This window comes from Mustelus asterias, chromosome 10 (assembly GCF_964213995.1).
Source record: "Mustelus asterias chromosome 10, sMusAst1.hap1.1, whole genome shotgun sequence".
NCBI lineage: Eukaryota > Metazoa > Chordata > Chondrichthyes > Carcharhiniformes > Triakidae > Mustelus > Mustelus asterias.
Genome location: NC_135810.1, coordinates 57,757,508 through 57,774,518, shown reverse-complemented (window position 1 = coordinate 57,774,518; position 17,011 = coordinate 57,757,508). Strand labels below are relative to the sequence as shown.

General features: G+C 44.8%; 1 protein-coding gene across 3 annotated transcripts in view; it reads right to left on the bottom strand.

Annotated features, from left to right (window-relative positions):
• The window catches only part of LOC144499613 (progesterone receptor-like), a 314,135-nt gene that overhangs the window by 129,302 nt on the left and 167,822 nt on the right, over nt 1–17,011 (bottom strand). The window lies entirely within an intron of this gene.

Sequence of the window (17,011 nt, the reverse complement as noted above, 5' to 3'; positions counted from 1 at the left end):
TGAGAGTGGGGGGAGAGTGTGTGTGTGAGTGGGGGGAGAGTGTGTGTGTGAGTGGGGGGAGAGTGTGTGTGTGAGTGGGGGGAGAGCGTGTGTGTGAGTGGGGGGAGAGTGTGTGTGTGAGTGGGGGGAGAGTGTGTGTGTGAGTGGGGGGAGAGTGTGTGTGTGAGTGGGGGGAGAGTGTGTGTGTGAGTGGGGGGAGAGTGTGTGTGTGAGTGGGGGGAGAGTGTGTGTGTGAGTGGGGGGAGAGTGTGTGTGTGAGTGGGGGGAGAGTGTGTGTGTGAGTGGGGGGAGAGTGTGTGTGAGTGGGGGGAGAGTGTGTGTGTGAGTGGGGGGAGAGAGTGTGTGTGAGTGGGGGGAGAGAGTGTGTGTGAGTGGGGGGAGAGAGTATGTGTGAGTGGGGGGAGAGTGTGCGTGTGTGTGAGTGGGGGGAGAGTGTGCGTGTGTGTGAGTGGGGGGAGAGTGTGTGTGTGAGTGGGGGGAGAGTGTGTGTTTGAGTGGGGGGAGAGTGTGTGTGTGAATGGGGGGAGAGAGTGTGTGTGTGAGTGGGGGGAGAGAGTGTGTTTGAGTGGGGGGAGAGTGTGTGTGTGAATGGAGGGAGAGAGTGTGTGTGAGAGTGGGGGAAGAGAGTGTGTGTGAGTGGGGGGAGAGTGTGTGTTTGAGTGGGGGGAGAGTGTGTGTTTGAGTGGGGGGAGAGAGTGTGTGTGTGAGTGGGGGGAGAGTGTGTGTGTGAGTGGGGGAGAGTGTGTGTGTGAGTGGGGGGAGAGTGTGTGTGTGAGTGGGGGGAGAGAGTGTGTGTGAATGGGGGGAGAGAGTGTCGGGGGATAGAGTGTGTGTGAGTGGGGGGAGAGTGTGTGTGTGAGTGGGGGGAGTGAGTATGTGTGAGAGTGGGGGGAGAGTGTGTGTGTGAGTGGGGGGAGAGTGTGTGTGTGAGTGGGGGGAGGGACTGTGTGTGTGAGTGGGGGGAGAGTGTGCGTGTGTGTGAGTGGGGGGAGAGAGTGTGTGTGAGTGGGGGGAGAGTGTGCGTGTGTGTGAGTGGGGGGAGAGTGTGCGTGTGTGTGAGTGGGGGGAGAGTGTGCGTGTGTGTGAGTGGGGGGAGAGTGTGTGTGAGTGGGGGGAGAGTGTGTGTGAGTGGGGGGAGAGTGTGTGTGTGATTCGGGGAGAGAGTGTGTGTGAGTGGGGTAGAGTGTGTGTGTGAGTGGGGGGGAGAGTGTGTGTTTGAGTGGGGGGAGAGTGTGTGTGAATGGGGGGAGAGAGTGTGTGTGTGAGTGGGGGGAGAGAGTGTGTTTGAGTGGGGGGAGAGAGTGTGTTTGAGTGGGGGGAGAGTGTGTGTGAGTGGGGGAGAGTGTGTGTTTGAGTGGGGGAGAGAGTGTCGGGGGGAGAGTGTGTGTGAGTGGGGGGAGAGTGTGCGTGTGTGTGAGTGGGGGGGAGAGTGTGTGTTTGAGTGGGGGGAGAGCATGTCGGGGGAGGGAGTGTGTGTGAGTGGGGGGAGAGTGTGTGTTTGAGTGGGGGGAGAGTGTGTGTGTGAATGGGGGGAGAGAGTGTGTGTGTGAGTGGGGGGAGAGAGTGTGTGTGAGTGGGGGAGAGTGTGTGTGTGAGTGGGGGAGAGAGTGTGTGTGAGTGGGGGGAGAGTGTGCGTGTGTGTGAGTGGGGGGAGAGTGTGTGTTTGAGTGGGGGGAGAGTGTGTGTGTGAATGGGGGGAGAGAGTGTGTGTGAGTGGGGGAGAGTGTGTGTGTGAGTGGGGGAGAGAGTGTCGGGGGGAGAGTGTGTGTGAGTGGGGGGAGAGTGTGTGTGAGTGGGGGGGAGAGTGTGTGTTTGAGTGGGGGGAGAGCATGTCGGGGGAGAGAGTGTGTGTGAGTGGGGGGAGAGTGTGTGTTTGAGTGGGGGGAGAATGTGTGTGTGAGTGGGGGCAGAGTGTCGGGGGGAGAGTGTGTTTGAGTGGGGGGAGAGTGTGCGTGTGTGTGAGTGGGGGGAGAGTGTGTGTGAGTGGGGGGAGAGTGTGTGTGAGTGGGGGGAGAGTGTGTGTGTGAATGGGGGGAGAGAGTGTGTGTGAGTGGGGGGAGAGAGTGTGTGAGTGGGGGAGAGTGTGTGTGTGAGTGGGGGAGAGAGTGTCGGGGGGAGAGTGTGTGTGAGTGGGGGGAGAGTGTGCGTGTGTGAGTGGGGGGGAGAGTGTGTGTTTGAGTGGGGGGGAGCATGTCGGGGGAGAGAGTGTGTGTGAATGGGGGGAGAGTGTGTGTTTGAGTGGGGGGAGAATGTGTGTGTGAGTGGGGGTGAGAGTGTGTGTGAGTGGGGGGAGAGAGTGTGAGTGGGGTAGAGAATGTCGGGGGGGAGAGGGTGTCGGAGGGAGAGTGTGTCGGGGGACGGTTAAGAATGTGGTGGGGGAAGGGGGAAGAATTTATTCAGAACTCTGGCTGACTCGCAGTATTAGGGGCTTCACTAACCCTCACCTACCCACACACAGCCATGTGATCCACTCTGACAATGGGTGAGGCTGACTAAGTGAGCACTTTGAGCCTGGGGGTGAGCCAGAAGCACGCACACTCACAAACTTACACTATCATACTCATCCTTATTTATTGCTCGTTCTTTTGTTCAGCAAGTTTATTTTCATTCCTCAGTTTTTGTTTTGAAAGTCATATTTAATTCTGTGCCAAACTTTAACGTTCTGAAATTTGCTCATTGGCTCCATGAGTAAGAAATATTTTGAAATGTGGCTCCTCATGCAAAAAGGGTGGACAGGCCTGTTATAAACCTACCTCTTGTGACTAACCGGGGTTTTGTCACTTACCTCCTTCTTTGCCTGGTCAATCTTTGTCTGTTGGTGGGAAGTGTCTTGGGACCATCCCCCACGTTGAGGAGGCGCTAATTGTTGTGGTTGATCTTCCCCTGAAGTTATGTTTGGCGACTGAAAGAATCCCATAGGAATTCAAGGCAAATACACCAAGTTTATTAATATATGTTCAATTAGGAAGAGTTAATTTGGCTGGAGGGGAATTTTATTATTTTTGAAATGCTGTTTGAATTGTAAGATTAAGAATAGTAAATATTTGAACAATAGGCTTTAAATCTCAGAGATGGGAATTGTTAGTTCTGTTGACCACATGATATTTCAAGAGCGTTTGCTAATTTATAAAATTGCCCCTGAGAATTGACATTAAAGGAATATGTTTAATAGGTTCTAATGGGATATTAATTTCAAACTCATTTTCACACTTTGGAGGGAACAATTTTTTGCCAAATATTGTAAAGTTTAAAAATAAGAACAGAAAATGCTGGGAAAATCTCAGCAAGTTAGTAGAGAAAGAAACAGCGGACGAGATCTTTGCTCCCAGATTGGGTCCATAAAGACAGGAGAATTCCCAGCTCCTTGGTGTGGCACAGTGGTTAGCACTACTGCTGCACAGCACCAGGGACTCGGGTTCGATTCCTGGCTTGGGTCACTGTCTGTGTGGAGTTTGCACATTCTCCCCGTGTCTGCAAGGGTTTCCTCCGGGTGCTCCGGTTTCCTCCCATAGTCCGAAAGATGTGCTGTTTAGGTCGTGCTAAATTCTCCCTCAGTGTACCCGAACAGGTGCCAGAGTGTGATGACTAGGGGATTTTCACAGTAACTTCATTGCAGTGTAATGTAAACCTACCTGAGATACTAATAATTAAAGTTTAAACTTTCAGGAAGTCTGGCCGGGCGACATGGAAGAATCAAGGAGGCTGCTGACTGAAGGCATGCACAGAATGTCTTCCACAGGCGGCCTCTGGCACTGTGTCCAAAGTTTAAAAATAAAGAATAAAACATGAAACATCCCTCCTGTCCTTGCCTACCACATACTTTCCATGCCCCATCCCATGTCAACCCATGCTACATTATGCCCCTACCCACCCTCATGGCCTGTCATGCCTCCCATGCCAACTTATGCCCCTCTGCCCACCCTCGTGTGATAATGGACAGTTGTGAATTCAGTCATGCAGCACTAAATCACATTTGGAAGCCTTCAAGCGTATGTCAGCAGATAGAGTGAAACAGCAAGCTCTGCACGTAGAGTGAAACAGCAAGTTCTGCATACTTCTGTCCACAAGCAAGATCCCAAGCTTCTGGTTGCCTGTCGTTTTAATTCTCCAATTTGCTCCTATGCTGACATCTCTCTCTTCAGCCTGCTGTACTGTTCCAGTGAAGCTCAATGTAGGCTTGAGGCACCTCGCCTTTAGATTATGCACGCTACAGCCTTCTGGACTGAGTTCAACAATTTTAGACTGTAAGCACAGTTCCCCATTTTGTTTTAGTTTCTTGGCTTGCCTTGTTTTGTTTTTCTTTCTTTCAGACAGCAACACCCCTGCTCAAGGCACGTCTTTTCTTTCCTTGTTGCTTTTGCTGCCCCATTACCATTTTCTTTGGCCCTGGAAGATGAACTCTTCAGTCATTCAATCTCTCCTGTCTTCCACCCTATCACAGTCCATCCTTTCCTCCTCTCACCCACCCATGCTCAAAACTGATTACATCCCTAACTTTTCCTAGTTCAGATGAAAGGTCACAGATCTGAAACATTTCTCTCTCTACTAATGCTCCTTAACCAGGACTAGTAATCCATAGACCCCGGGTAATGCTCTGGGGACCCTCTGCGAATCCCACCATGGCAGATGGTGAAATTTGAATTCAATAAAAAATCTGGAATTAGAAGTCTAATGATGACAATGAAACCATTGTCAATTGTCGTAAAAACCCATCTGCTTCACTAATGTCTGTCATTCTGATCTGGTCTGGCCAACATGTAACTCCAGACTCACAGCAATGTGGTTGACTCTTAAATATCCTCAGGAATGGGCAACAAATGTTGGCCCAGCCAGCGATGCCCACATCCACTGAACAAATAAGAAAAAATAACCAATCAAGTGTTTTTCCAGCATTTTCTGTTTTCGCTTCAGGTTTCTAGCATCCACATTGTAAATTTCAAAATATCTGAATGAATACACACTTCCATGGTATATAATTTTATTTCTATAGCGTTTTACTTAAACTGCAAGATGACTTTTGGACAATGGCACACTATCTCTTTAAGTCTCAAAAATACATGTGGACAGCTATGTCACACAATACAATTACCTCCTTCAACCTTGTTTACAGACAACCTGATTTCTTTTTTCTTGGCAAGATAATTTCATTTTTTACTCACAGCAGGAGTCTGTGAAATGTAATTGAGTGCAGTGAGCAGGTACATGCTGCCCTAACTGTGGCTCAGGTTTAAAGCAGGGTCGTTAAGCTCCTTTGCATTTCAGAACCACTGAACAAAACACATCTCACGTATACCTAACATCAATATAAAATGTCAGCAGCATGGCTTGCCTAATCCTGGCTCAATCTAACAATGAAAAGACCTGTTGCTAATGTTAATATTGTGGGACACAGGTGAAACACGCAGCTCGGCATTACCTCCGTGGCACTATTGTAAAACCTATTCATTCTCCTATTACTAGTACATTTCTTTCTCTCTTTTTCAGATCACGGACAGATTTTGAACAAAAAAGGACTGATGTTGCAAAGAAGCTACACATGTGTTTCATTATGACCTGAAATACCATAGAAAGAAAATAAATGAAACAACTTGTGAATGTACCTGCTCCAGATGGACAGCCCAGGTTCAAGGCGTGACTCTCCACCACTTCTCAACGAATGTTAGTGCTCACATCCCATGAAAGAATTAAAAAAATACTGAAATTTCCTTGAATCTTCCATCCTGAGTGTGCATTAAAAGTGCTTATAAAGAACAAAGAAAATTACAGCGCAGGAACAGGCCCTTCGGCCCTCCAAGTCTGCACCGATCATGCTACTCAACTAAAGCCCCCTACCCTTCCAGGGACCATATCCCTCTATTCCATCCTATTTGACAAAAACACATCTCACGTATACCTAACATCAATATAAAATGTCAGCAGCATGGCTTGCCTAATCCTGGCTGAATCTAACAATGAAAAGACCTGTTGCTAATGTTAATATTTGCGTATTTGTCAAGACACCCCTTAAAAGTCACTATCATATCTGCTTCCACTACCTCCCCCGGCAATGAGTTTCAGGCACCCACCACCTTCTGTGTAAAAAGTCTGCCTCATACATCTTTAAATCTTGCCCCTCACACCTTAAACCTGTGCCCCCTTCCACCCTGGGAAAAAGCTTCTGACTATCCACTCTGTCCATGCCTCTCATAATCTTGTAGACTTCTATCAGGTCACCCCTCAACCTCCGTCATTCCAGTGAGAACAAACCAAGTTTCTTCAACCTCTCCTCATAGCTGATGCCCTCCATACCAGGCAACATCCTGGTAAATCTTTTCTGTACCCTCTCCAAAGCCTCCACATCCTTCTGATAGTGTGGCGACCAGAATTGAACACTATATTCCAAGTGTGGCCTAACTAAGGTTCTATAAAGCTGCAACATGACTTGCTAAATTTTAAACTCAATGCCCCGGCATTGAGTTTAAATGCCGGGGCATATAACTTATGGTACTAATGCTGGTAAGATGGAAGATTGTGGGAAGTATGATTTCCATCAGGGAAACGTACATAGAAAATAGAAGCAGGAGTAGACCATTCAGTCCTGCGAGCCTGCTCCGGCATTCATTTTGATCATCGCTGATCATCAAATTCAATATCCTGATTCCCCCCTTCCCCCCATATCCCTTGATCCCTTTAGCCTCAAGAGCAATATCTAATTTCTTCTTGAAATCAGACAATGTTTTGGCCTCAACTACATTCTGTGGTAGTGATTTCCACACATTTGCCACCTTTTGGGTGAAGAAATTTCTCCTCCGCTCAGTCCTAAATGGTTTACCCCTTATCCTCAAACTGTGACCTCTACATCTGGATTCCCTCACCATTGGGAACATTCTTTCTCAATCTATTCTGTCTAATCCTGTGAGAGTTCTGGTGAAGGATGTTTTCCAGTGAAGGACTAGGAACAAAGAACAATACAGCACAGGAACAGGCCCTTCGGCCCTCCAAGACTGCACCGATCATGTGTTCCTAACTAGACCATCCGTTTGTATCCCTCTATTCCCAGTCTGTTCATGTGGCTAACTAGATAAGTCTTAAATGATCCTAACGTGTCTACCTCAATCACCTTGCTTGGTAGTGCATTCCAGGCCCCCACCACCCTCTGTGTAAAATATGTCCCCCGGATATCTGTATTGAACCTTGCCCCCCTTATCTTGAACTTGTGACCCCTTGTGTTTGTCATTTCTGACCTGGGAAAGAGCTTCCAACTGTTCATCCTATCTATGCCCTTCATAATTTTATAAACTTCTATTAGGTCGCCCCTCAACTTCCGTCTTTCCAGGGGAAACAACCCTAGTTTACTCAATCTCTCCTCATAGCTAATACCCTCCATACCAGGCAACATCCTGGTAAACCTTTTCTGCACTCTCTCCAAAGCTTCCACGTCCTTCTGGTAGTGTGGCGACCAGAACTGGACTCAGTATTCCAAATGTGGCCTAACCAACGTTCTATATAACTGCAACATCATATGCCAACTTTTATACTCTATGCCCCGTCCAATAAAGGCAAGCATGCGATATGCCTTCTTCACCACCTTTTCCACCTGTGCTGCCACCTTTAAGGATCTGTGTACTTGCACACCCAGATCCCTCTGTGTGTCTATACTCCTGATGGTTCTGCCATTTATTGTATAGCTCCCCCTGCATTAGATCTACCAAAATGCATCACTTTGCATTTATCTGGATTAAATTCCATCTGCAATTTCTCTGCCCAATTTTCCAGCCTATCTATATCCTGCTGTATTCTCTGACAATGTTCATCACTATCCGCAACTCCAGCAATCTTTGTGTCGTCTGCAAACTTACTAATCAGACCAGCCACATCTTCTTCCAAATCATTTATATATATCACAAACAGCAGAGGTCCCAGAACAGAGCCCTGCGGAACACCACTAGTCGCAGACCTCCAATCAGAAAAAGACCCCTCCACTGCTACCCTCTGTCTTCTATGGCCAAGATGTGGAGATGCCGGCATTGGACTGGGGTAAATACGGTAAGAGTTTTAACAACACCAGGTTAAAGTCCAACAGGTTTATTTGGTAGCAAATGCCATTAGCTTTCGGAGCGCTGCTCCTTCGTCAGATGGAGTGGAAATCCACTTGAAGTGGGAAAAATATACAGAAGAGTACACTTTAAAAATGACTGCCTGGCACATAAAGAGTTAAGACCACAAACAGGCACTGACTCTTAGCCCAGACAATTACTTAGGATTAAAGACACTCAGACAACTACTTGTAAATTAAAATATGCAGGAATTAGATACTGCAGAAAGCCAGTGGAAATAGGGACAAAAGGGTCTGGTAAAGAGATTAGCTACAGGTGGGATCGGGAATACAAAATGCAGGAAAACCAATTACTGTAAACTACTGTATGAATAGGCCGAAACTAAAGTCATTGATAGTCACTGACGTAGGAAATGTATCCATTCATAGAACAATGTGATGTTAACATGCTTATGTCTGTATCTGTCTGTATTTGTCTATAACGATGTGTTTAACGATCGATCACCTGCTTGATTACAACGATGTGATAATGGCTAGATGTCCGGTCCATCTATTGTGTAAAGGGTATAAAGATGGACCGCTCCTATTGTCTCATTGAGAGAAGGTAGCTGTCTAGAAGCACTGCGGAGTGCCAGTGCCTTTTCTCCACAAAGCTTTGTTAAAATAAAACTGTATTGTTGAAACCTTCAAGCCTAACTCTCAAAGTGGCATTTTTCCCACAACACACTCCATCTGACGAAGGAGCAGTGCTCCGAAAGCTAATGGTATTTGCTACCAAATAAACCTGTTGGACTTTAACCTGGTGTTGTTAAAACTCTTTCTATGGCCAAGCCAGTTCTGTACCCATCCAGCTAGTTCACCTTTGATCCCGTGAGATTTAACCTTTTGCACCAGCCTGCCATGAGGGACCTTGTCAAATGCTTTACTAAAATCCATGTAGACGACATCCACAGCCCTTCCCTCATCAATCATTTTTGTCACCTCCTCAAAAAACTCAACCAAATTTGTGAGGCATGACCTCCCTTGTACAAAACCATGTTGTCTATCGCTAATGAGATTATTCAGTTCTAAACCTCAGCGTTGTATCACTGCCCTTTATTAGACTAATCCTAAATAATTCTATCCCAGTAAGATTTCCCCTTTGTTCAACAAAAGACAAAGAAAATAGCAATTCATAGTGGCACTGGCATATTGCAGAGCAAAATAAAAAGAAGCCAACGTGAAAACAGAAAGATAGAGACAAACAAAGAGTAAGGTCACTCGTATAAGCTTCAGAATGCAATACCAGATCTTGCTCTAAACACTTTGTGCATCTAGTTGAATATGCATATATGGAGTCCTGCTTCCTTTACTTTCCAAATGTTGCCAGTGGGTGGTACAGTTCCCAAGAGGCAGTACTCTGAAAATGCTGTTGGTTCGGTTCCAGTAGATGGTTTCTACTTTTGTGGTGGTTCACACTGTTTGATTTTATTCCCACTGTGAAGTTCAAGAAATCTGAGTTCCCCATATGTGTTAGCAATCCCATGGCCTTGTACATTTGGTGTGATTCTCAGTGACTGGAAAGAACTACCAAGACAGTTCTTTTCAATCATTAAAATCTGAGCGCTGATAGCGGAGGCCACCAAAGGCTTTCTTTTGACTTGAAAAGCTCAGTCTATCTGGCAGGGCTTTGCACCAGCTACTTTCATGCTACAATCAGTGCTCATTCCTACTGGTGCAAGACAACCTCTGTGACTGAGTGTTCACTGATGTGTAGTTGCCAGTTTTTTTACTACACTCTTTTGGTGTTGGTTCGGTGCCCAAGACAGCCACAACACTGGCAAAATTGAAGCTGTGTCTGTCCTTGGTGCAAACAACCCTGTGGCTAGCCTCAGAACAGGAGGAGGCCATTCAGCCCTTGGAGCTAGTTTGACCATTCCATTCGAGTATATTTCACCTGTATCTCAATTGCACATACGTGCCTCAGTTCCACAACACTAACTAATTTTTCTAACCAAAAATATATCAATCTAAATTTTGACATTTTCAAATGCCTTATCCTCAACAGATTTATTTTAAAGAGGGCAGAGTTCAAGATTACCACTATTTGTGTGAAGGAGTGCTTCCTGACATCACCCCTGACTACCCCTAATTCTAAAGGTATAGCCCTTTGTTTTGGACTCCCCGCCAGCATGAATATTTTCTCTTTATTTGCCCAATTAAATTCTTTAATCATCTTAATTATATTATTCCCTAATCTTTTGCACTCAAGGAATACATGTCTAGTCCATCCAAGCAATCCTCACAGTATAATTTGCACTGAAGAGGCCTGGTCAGCAGCATCACTGACTGGTATGGGGAAAGCAAGCAAAGTAGGGGAGCGGGGAGGTTTTGTGGACAGAACTCAATGCCAGAGAAATGTCCACAAGCATCTAAATGAGACATTTTACTCTTTAATAGAATCCCGACAGTGCAGAAGGAGGCCATTCAGCCCTTAAAGCCTGCACTGACTCTCCAACAGAGCATTTTACCCAGGCCCGATCTCTGTAACCTCACATATTTACCCTGCTAATCCCACTAACCTACACATCTTGTGACACTAAGGGGCAATTTAGCAGGGCCAATCCACGTAACCTGGGAGGAAACCGGAGCAGCCAGAGAACATGCAAACTCCGCACCCATGTACAGAACATGCAAACTTCACACAGTCACCCAAGGGTGGAATCGAACCCTGGTCCCTGATGCTGTGAGGCAGCAGTGCTAACCACTGTGCCACCGGTGAAGGAGATTTTAATAATGTTGTTGCAGAGGCACACCAAGGAGGCTCTTTAGAACAGAAGTCCGCCCTCCACTGAGGCTAAAGATAGTTGTATTCTGACAAAAGGTCAGAGGCTTGAAAACATGGGGGAATTTTAGGCCTTGATGAGGCAGCACAGAGGTGGGTGAATGGGTTGGGGGGAAGGGTACATAAATTTGTGCAGCTGGCCAGCAGGCTGGTTCCCTGGTTCCATCCATCCCTGGGTCATTTCCCTGGAGGCAGGAAGAGGGGGCAGTATTTAACTTCATTGAAAGAATATTAAAGCCTGATGGACCTGCAAATATTTGTATAGGATGTTTAATGATAACCGGTGGAGTGCCTGTATATATGGGCATCCAATGTAACATCTGCTATTTGATTATTGATGTAGAGCTTCTGAGACCAATGGAAATTTGTGAGCAATGCCAAGATTCGAAACATCCTTTTCCGAGTGAACTTAACAGAGAAGCTGAAGGTCACACATTTTGTGAGGCACATAGGTAACTTTCTCTGTGACACTTAAATATTGAAAGGAGCTTTCAGAACTGACAGCGCCTGCAGAACAGATATGCATACTGAATTCGAATATGCATATGTGGGGAGTAATGTAAACTGATCACACAAATGGCTGTCTCTATGCTTCAGTAATCTATAACATCTGATCATTTTGCATATCCTTCCAGGGGAAGCTAGTTCGCAGCCCCTATGAGCAGATGTATACTGGTGAGGAACCTCAAGTGCATGGTTGCTGACATTCCTTGCAGAGTAAGAAGTTTAACAACACCAGGTTAAAGTCCAACAGGTTTATTTGGTAGCAAAAGCCACACAAGCTTTCGAAGCTCTAAGCCCCTTCTTCAGGTGAGTGGGAATTCTGTTCACAAACAGAGTGTCCACATCATTCCTTGCAGAGACAGCTGTAGGTTTTTGCGACCCTGAAGGTTGAGGTGACGGAGTTGGTTGTGTGCTATCTATAGTTTTGTTCTCACTGTTATCCTTGCTTATTTCCCTGTAATAGAGACAGCTGGGAATTCCTCAGAGCTGCTCCCACACTATCAGCACCTTCACAGGGAATGTGACAGAATCCCCGTTTGTGTGCCAGCAGAGAGGAAGCAGCCTTAAGGAACGTTATGACCATATATTGCTCAGCAGTGCCATGGCGTGCAGTATATTATTTTATCACTTTTCGAACATGTCCCTGAAATCCTTGTAACTCATTTTCTCTTTGTTCAGGATCTTGCTGCAGCAGCAGCCAAGAATTCAGCAATTTACAACATGTCACACCATGCTTTCCATCTGGTGCAGACACCATTGAGGATCCAGGCTATCCTTAACATTTAGATAATGAGTTTGAGGAAAGAGCACTGGATGAACCAATCTGGCTGACTACACCTCTGCTTCCTTCAGTCCCTCCTCCTTTGCCCTTTTTGCACAATGATGTCCTTCCATGTTCTACTAGAAGGTATCTTGTTTCAAAACACAAATCTCAAAACCCTGAAAATGTAATGTTTCTTCTCATGTATCTCTTTGTATTGCAAAACGCACACACTTTGAACACGTGTGCCGGGCTATTTATCTGTTTATTCCAAACAGCGGTGTCATTATGGTAGCGTTGAAAATGATGTGCACTAGTTGAGGCTCGAGTTTCATTGTAATGATATCATGTTACTGTTCAGGTGACTCTCAGAAGGATTATCAGCCAAAACTATTGAGGATGGTCCTCGTTTTCTAACTAGCATTCATTTAGTCTGTGTGAAATAATGTGGGCACTGTGGATTGCTACATAATACAGACTCCCTGAATAACGGATATTTACTGCTTTTGCCTTTTATGTGACCAGACACTACATGTACTTTAGTCGAATAGGGAAGCCATTTCTGTTTATGTTTACTGAGTTTTGAGGTAATGTGAAGAGCCCTGATGTTCACATTTACGATGCTCTGGGCTCTTGATAACCTTGCCCTATACTGAAATTTCTGGGATGAAGATGGCAACTGGGATTCAGCTGCAAAGGCTTTGAGGTCACGAGTTCTCTCCCAAAACCTTTCTTTTCTCCATACCTCTCTTCTCCTTTTAAGATAGTCCTTATCTTTCACCAAGTTCTTTTCATCTGTGGATGCACTACCACATTTAGAATGCTATAAATACATGTTGTTGGTGCTCCTAGCTTGAGGCATATATAGTCAATCCAGTGGATTCTTATCTGTAGCTTTGAAGAATTAGATAAATAGGAGCTTAATCCAGCAGCAATGTTCACAGCTACAGGAGGGTTGTATTTGTTGCAAAAGATTCCTGGGGCAGATGGTATGGCTTTGTGACAGCCCATCCAATAACACAACGGTGGCAAAGCTGGCTCACCTCTGGCATGTCTAAGAAGTGATGCCAAGATGGATATAACATAAATTGATTTTAATTATTCAATTCATGCAAAGCTAGTGGAATTCCTGAAGAAATGCCAACAATTTGCTGACAAGACTTTGGAAAAAAAAACTCATGCAGGAATGGCAGTGTCCACAATAATTGAAATTAATACAAGGAACAAAACGCAATTAACATTACTGCTTGCCGATTTAAAAACTGTTTTCTCTCCTGCAGTTCAGGCCAATTAAAGGACCAGATCCCATATTTTGTGAGTGGGGCGAGACCTGGGGCAAAGAAGGGAAATGTGGGACTTCAGGGATACATTTATAGATTACAATGAAGCTAGCACTGACCACCAGCCCAGCCATACCAGACTGACAATGATTTTGCAGTGCCAAATTTAATGTACTGGTCATCACTTAGTTTGCAGTTCTGACAGTCTCACCTCAGTGAGGCACTGCTGGCAGCATAGATGCTTTCAAAATCAGGACTCAGCAGTATAAAATCTTACATTGGTAGGATAATAGAATCACGTACTTCTGACTGTAGCTGTGGCCCACAAGGTGAGCTAAGGTTATGCTTTACACTGATTTGGAAATTAAGGTCCAAGACAGGCTTGGTGGGATGCCTGCAGTGAAAAACAAAGATTTCAATGACTTGCTGTTGATTTTTTTTGGGTTATGTCTCTAACTGCCTCGTGAAGATGCATGTACACTACACTTGTTAACAAAACTTGTTCTTGTCCCTTACACATAATGAAAATCTGCAGGCTTGCTCATTTGTGCAATCAAGTTTATTAAGTCTATTGGTACATAATAAGGGCGATACAGTGGTTAGCACTGCTGTCTCACAGCTCCAGGGACCCGGGTTCAATTCTGGCCTTGGATGACTGTGTGGAGTTTGCACGTTCGCCCTGTGTCTGTGTGGGATTCCTCTGGGTGCTCCGGTTTCCTCCACAGTGAGGAAAGCTGTGCAGGTTACGTTGATTGGTCATGCTAAAATTGCCCCTTAGTGTCAGGGGGATTAGCAGGGTGAATATGTGGGGATAGGATGGGGTTGTTGTCGGTGCAGGCTTGATGGGCCAAATGGCCTTCTTCTGCACTGTAGGGTTCTATGAGATTCTCCCTCTGTGAGATAAGATATTTAACCTAGTACTGATTTACTTTTTGTCCTGTTTATGATTTTTTCACATCAGGGTGATAAAATACATGATCTATCAGAAATTGCTTTTATCTCCCTTCAAAGAAAAAATTCTCCTGAGCTTGTTTTGTGATTGCGAGAATTAAACTTCAATTTCTGTAACTTAGTCCTCGCAGTCAATTTTGGAACTGTGCAGCATAAATCAGTAATCTTGGTCACTGGAGAACATTATCCTGATTTTCCAAAAATCCTGATTTCCCAATATTTGCTCTTGGGGCTGCAAGGTTCCATGCCAGGAGCTCCATTTGATAAAAATCAATTCAGTAGCTCAGTAGTAACATAAGAACTTCCAATTGATTATATTTGCTGAGAGGTAACAGTTCCACAAAGACTTTGTCTCCCCTCATAAGATTGTGGAATAGATTTGGATGAAGAAGGTCCAAGAGTCTATTTGATCTCTTCCTTCCAGGAAACCAGTCCATTAACAGAAGGATAGTGAGTGACCATAGGGCATTACATCACCAAGGTTAAAATATACAGGTGAGTTAAAGCAAAAAATAATGACAAGACTTTGAGATTTAATAAATTGTATGCACAAACATTTATGCACAGGGACGGTTAAATGCTGCAACTATGCTTATGCCGCGGTGCAATGAAGTTACTGTGAAAATCCCCTAGTCGCCATACTCCGGCACCTGTTCGGGTACACTGAGGGAGAATTTAATATGACCAATGCACCTAAGCAGCACGTCTTTCGAACTGTGGGAGGAAACCGGTGCACCCAGAGGAAACCCACGCAGACACTGGGAGAACGTACAGACTCCACACAGACAATGACCCTAGCCAGGAATCGAACCCAGGTTGCTGGCACTGTGAGGCAGCAGTGACAACCACTGTGCCACCGTGCTGTCCCTTTAAACTTTGAGTGTTTAGAACTGACAGTGCCTCCAGAACAGATATGCATACTGAATTTGAATATCCATATGTGGGGAGTAATGTAAATTGATCACACAAATGGCTGTCTCTATGCTTCAGTAATCTATTTTATCTGATCATTTTGCATGTACACCCAGAGGAAGATAGTTCGCAGTCTCTGTGAGCAGATGTACACTGGTGAGGAACCTCAAGCACAGGATAGCTGTCATTCCTTGCAGAGACAGCTGTAGGTTTTTGTGACCCTGAGGGTTGAGGTGATGAAGTTGGTTGTGTGCTATCAAACAGCTGTGAAAAATAACTGTTGTTCCTAAAGCTGCAAAATGCTCAAATGTTTGCATCTGATTTGGATAACAAACACGTTGCAAATTATATAAACCAATCACATTGGTTCTAAAGAATGGTTTCATGGTATTTATTAAGTAGAATCTGGTATAACTACATCATTTTTTTTGTCCAAAAGTAATAACCTGTTTCGACCTAAGTAGCTAACTAGACACTTTGCTGTTTTTTCTCTTAGTAAAGATGGCCATGTTCTGTGAATTGAAAATGAATAGTTTAGAAAATAATGCGCTGTTAAACATTAACACACGGTACACAGTGTTTGAGGCACATTGTGTTCACCTTCTGCAATCCAAGTTTGAGTTTAGTTCTTTAACCCTGAGAAAGGGGATAAAGTTTCTCTTGCTCTCTCAGCTGTTCAGGTTTGAGAGTACAGTGTGTGCTGGCAATCTCAATCCAAGCTGCACAACATCAAAGAGCTTAGTTTTGAGAAATGCAAGAGCCAGGTAGCCACTATTGAAGGCATTATGTTTTGTAAAAGTTAGGAGAATGGGCGTAAGAGAATGAGTGAAGGTCCTTAGTGCAGCATCCAAGCATCCTAACTTTTAAACTCCCACTTCCCGACCACCCAGAATTATCAATCTTCCCTTTTCTTATCATAAAAATTCAGCACAGGTCAGGAATTGAACTTGCAACCTGCATGGTTAGTGCGACTTTAGGTGGTGCCTTTACTCATTGGGTCATTAGGAGCTTATTATTAACTTTTCCTTAAAAAAAAACTGTTTTGTAACAAGCTGTCTTTTCATTTCTATCAATTGGAAAGCATGAGTGTCCCAGATGCTTTTTACAATTGGTAGTAAGTGACTGCAGATGCGCATCGCTCAAGATTGCAATGATGCTAATGGGCAGCATGACTACAGCTACCCTCCAGCATCACTCTGAAAACGCTGTCAGCAATGTTCTAGTAGATGACATGTAAACATAGTATAAGGGGCACAGACAAAAACTGCAATGAGCCAATCTGACAAATTGGATTCATGCTTCACCAGATAGCTAGTTAACTCAGACAAAGACCCCCGTTTGGACAAATACACAGCTACTAAACATCAGGGGAAATGCATAGCTGTTTCAGTTTTTAAAGTACCTACCTATTTACTGCCAACACTCTCTTCCAGTCACTGGCATCATCAGTTCATGCGAAAGGGAGGAGCATAAACAACTGCCATAACTTCCAAAGTGGTATTGCATATATGTACAAAAAGAATAATAGACAAATTGTCCACCGTACACAGACATTTCAATTATTTAAAAAAACAGGCCTTTCCAACACAAGTGGACCAAGTTAGCTTGGCTTGTTCTCAATGCTTGCCCCTTGCAAATTATTTGAGTTCAGTTCATTATTAGTGAGCTATGGGCCACCTTGTGGAAAACAGTATCGAAGTTGTAGTCTCTGTGAAGTGATCTGATATGGTTCTAAGTATTGCTGG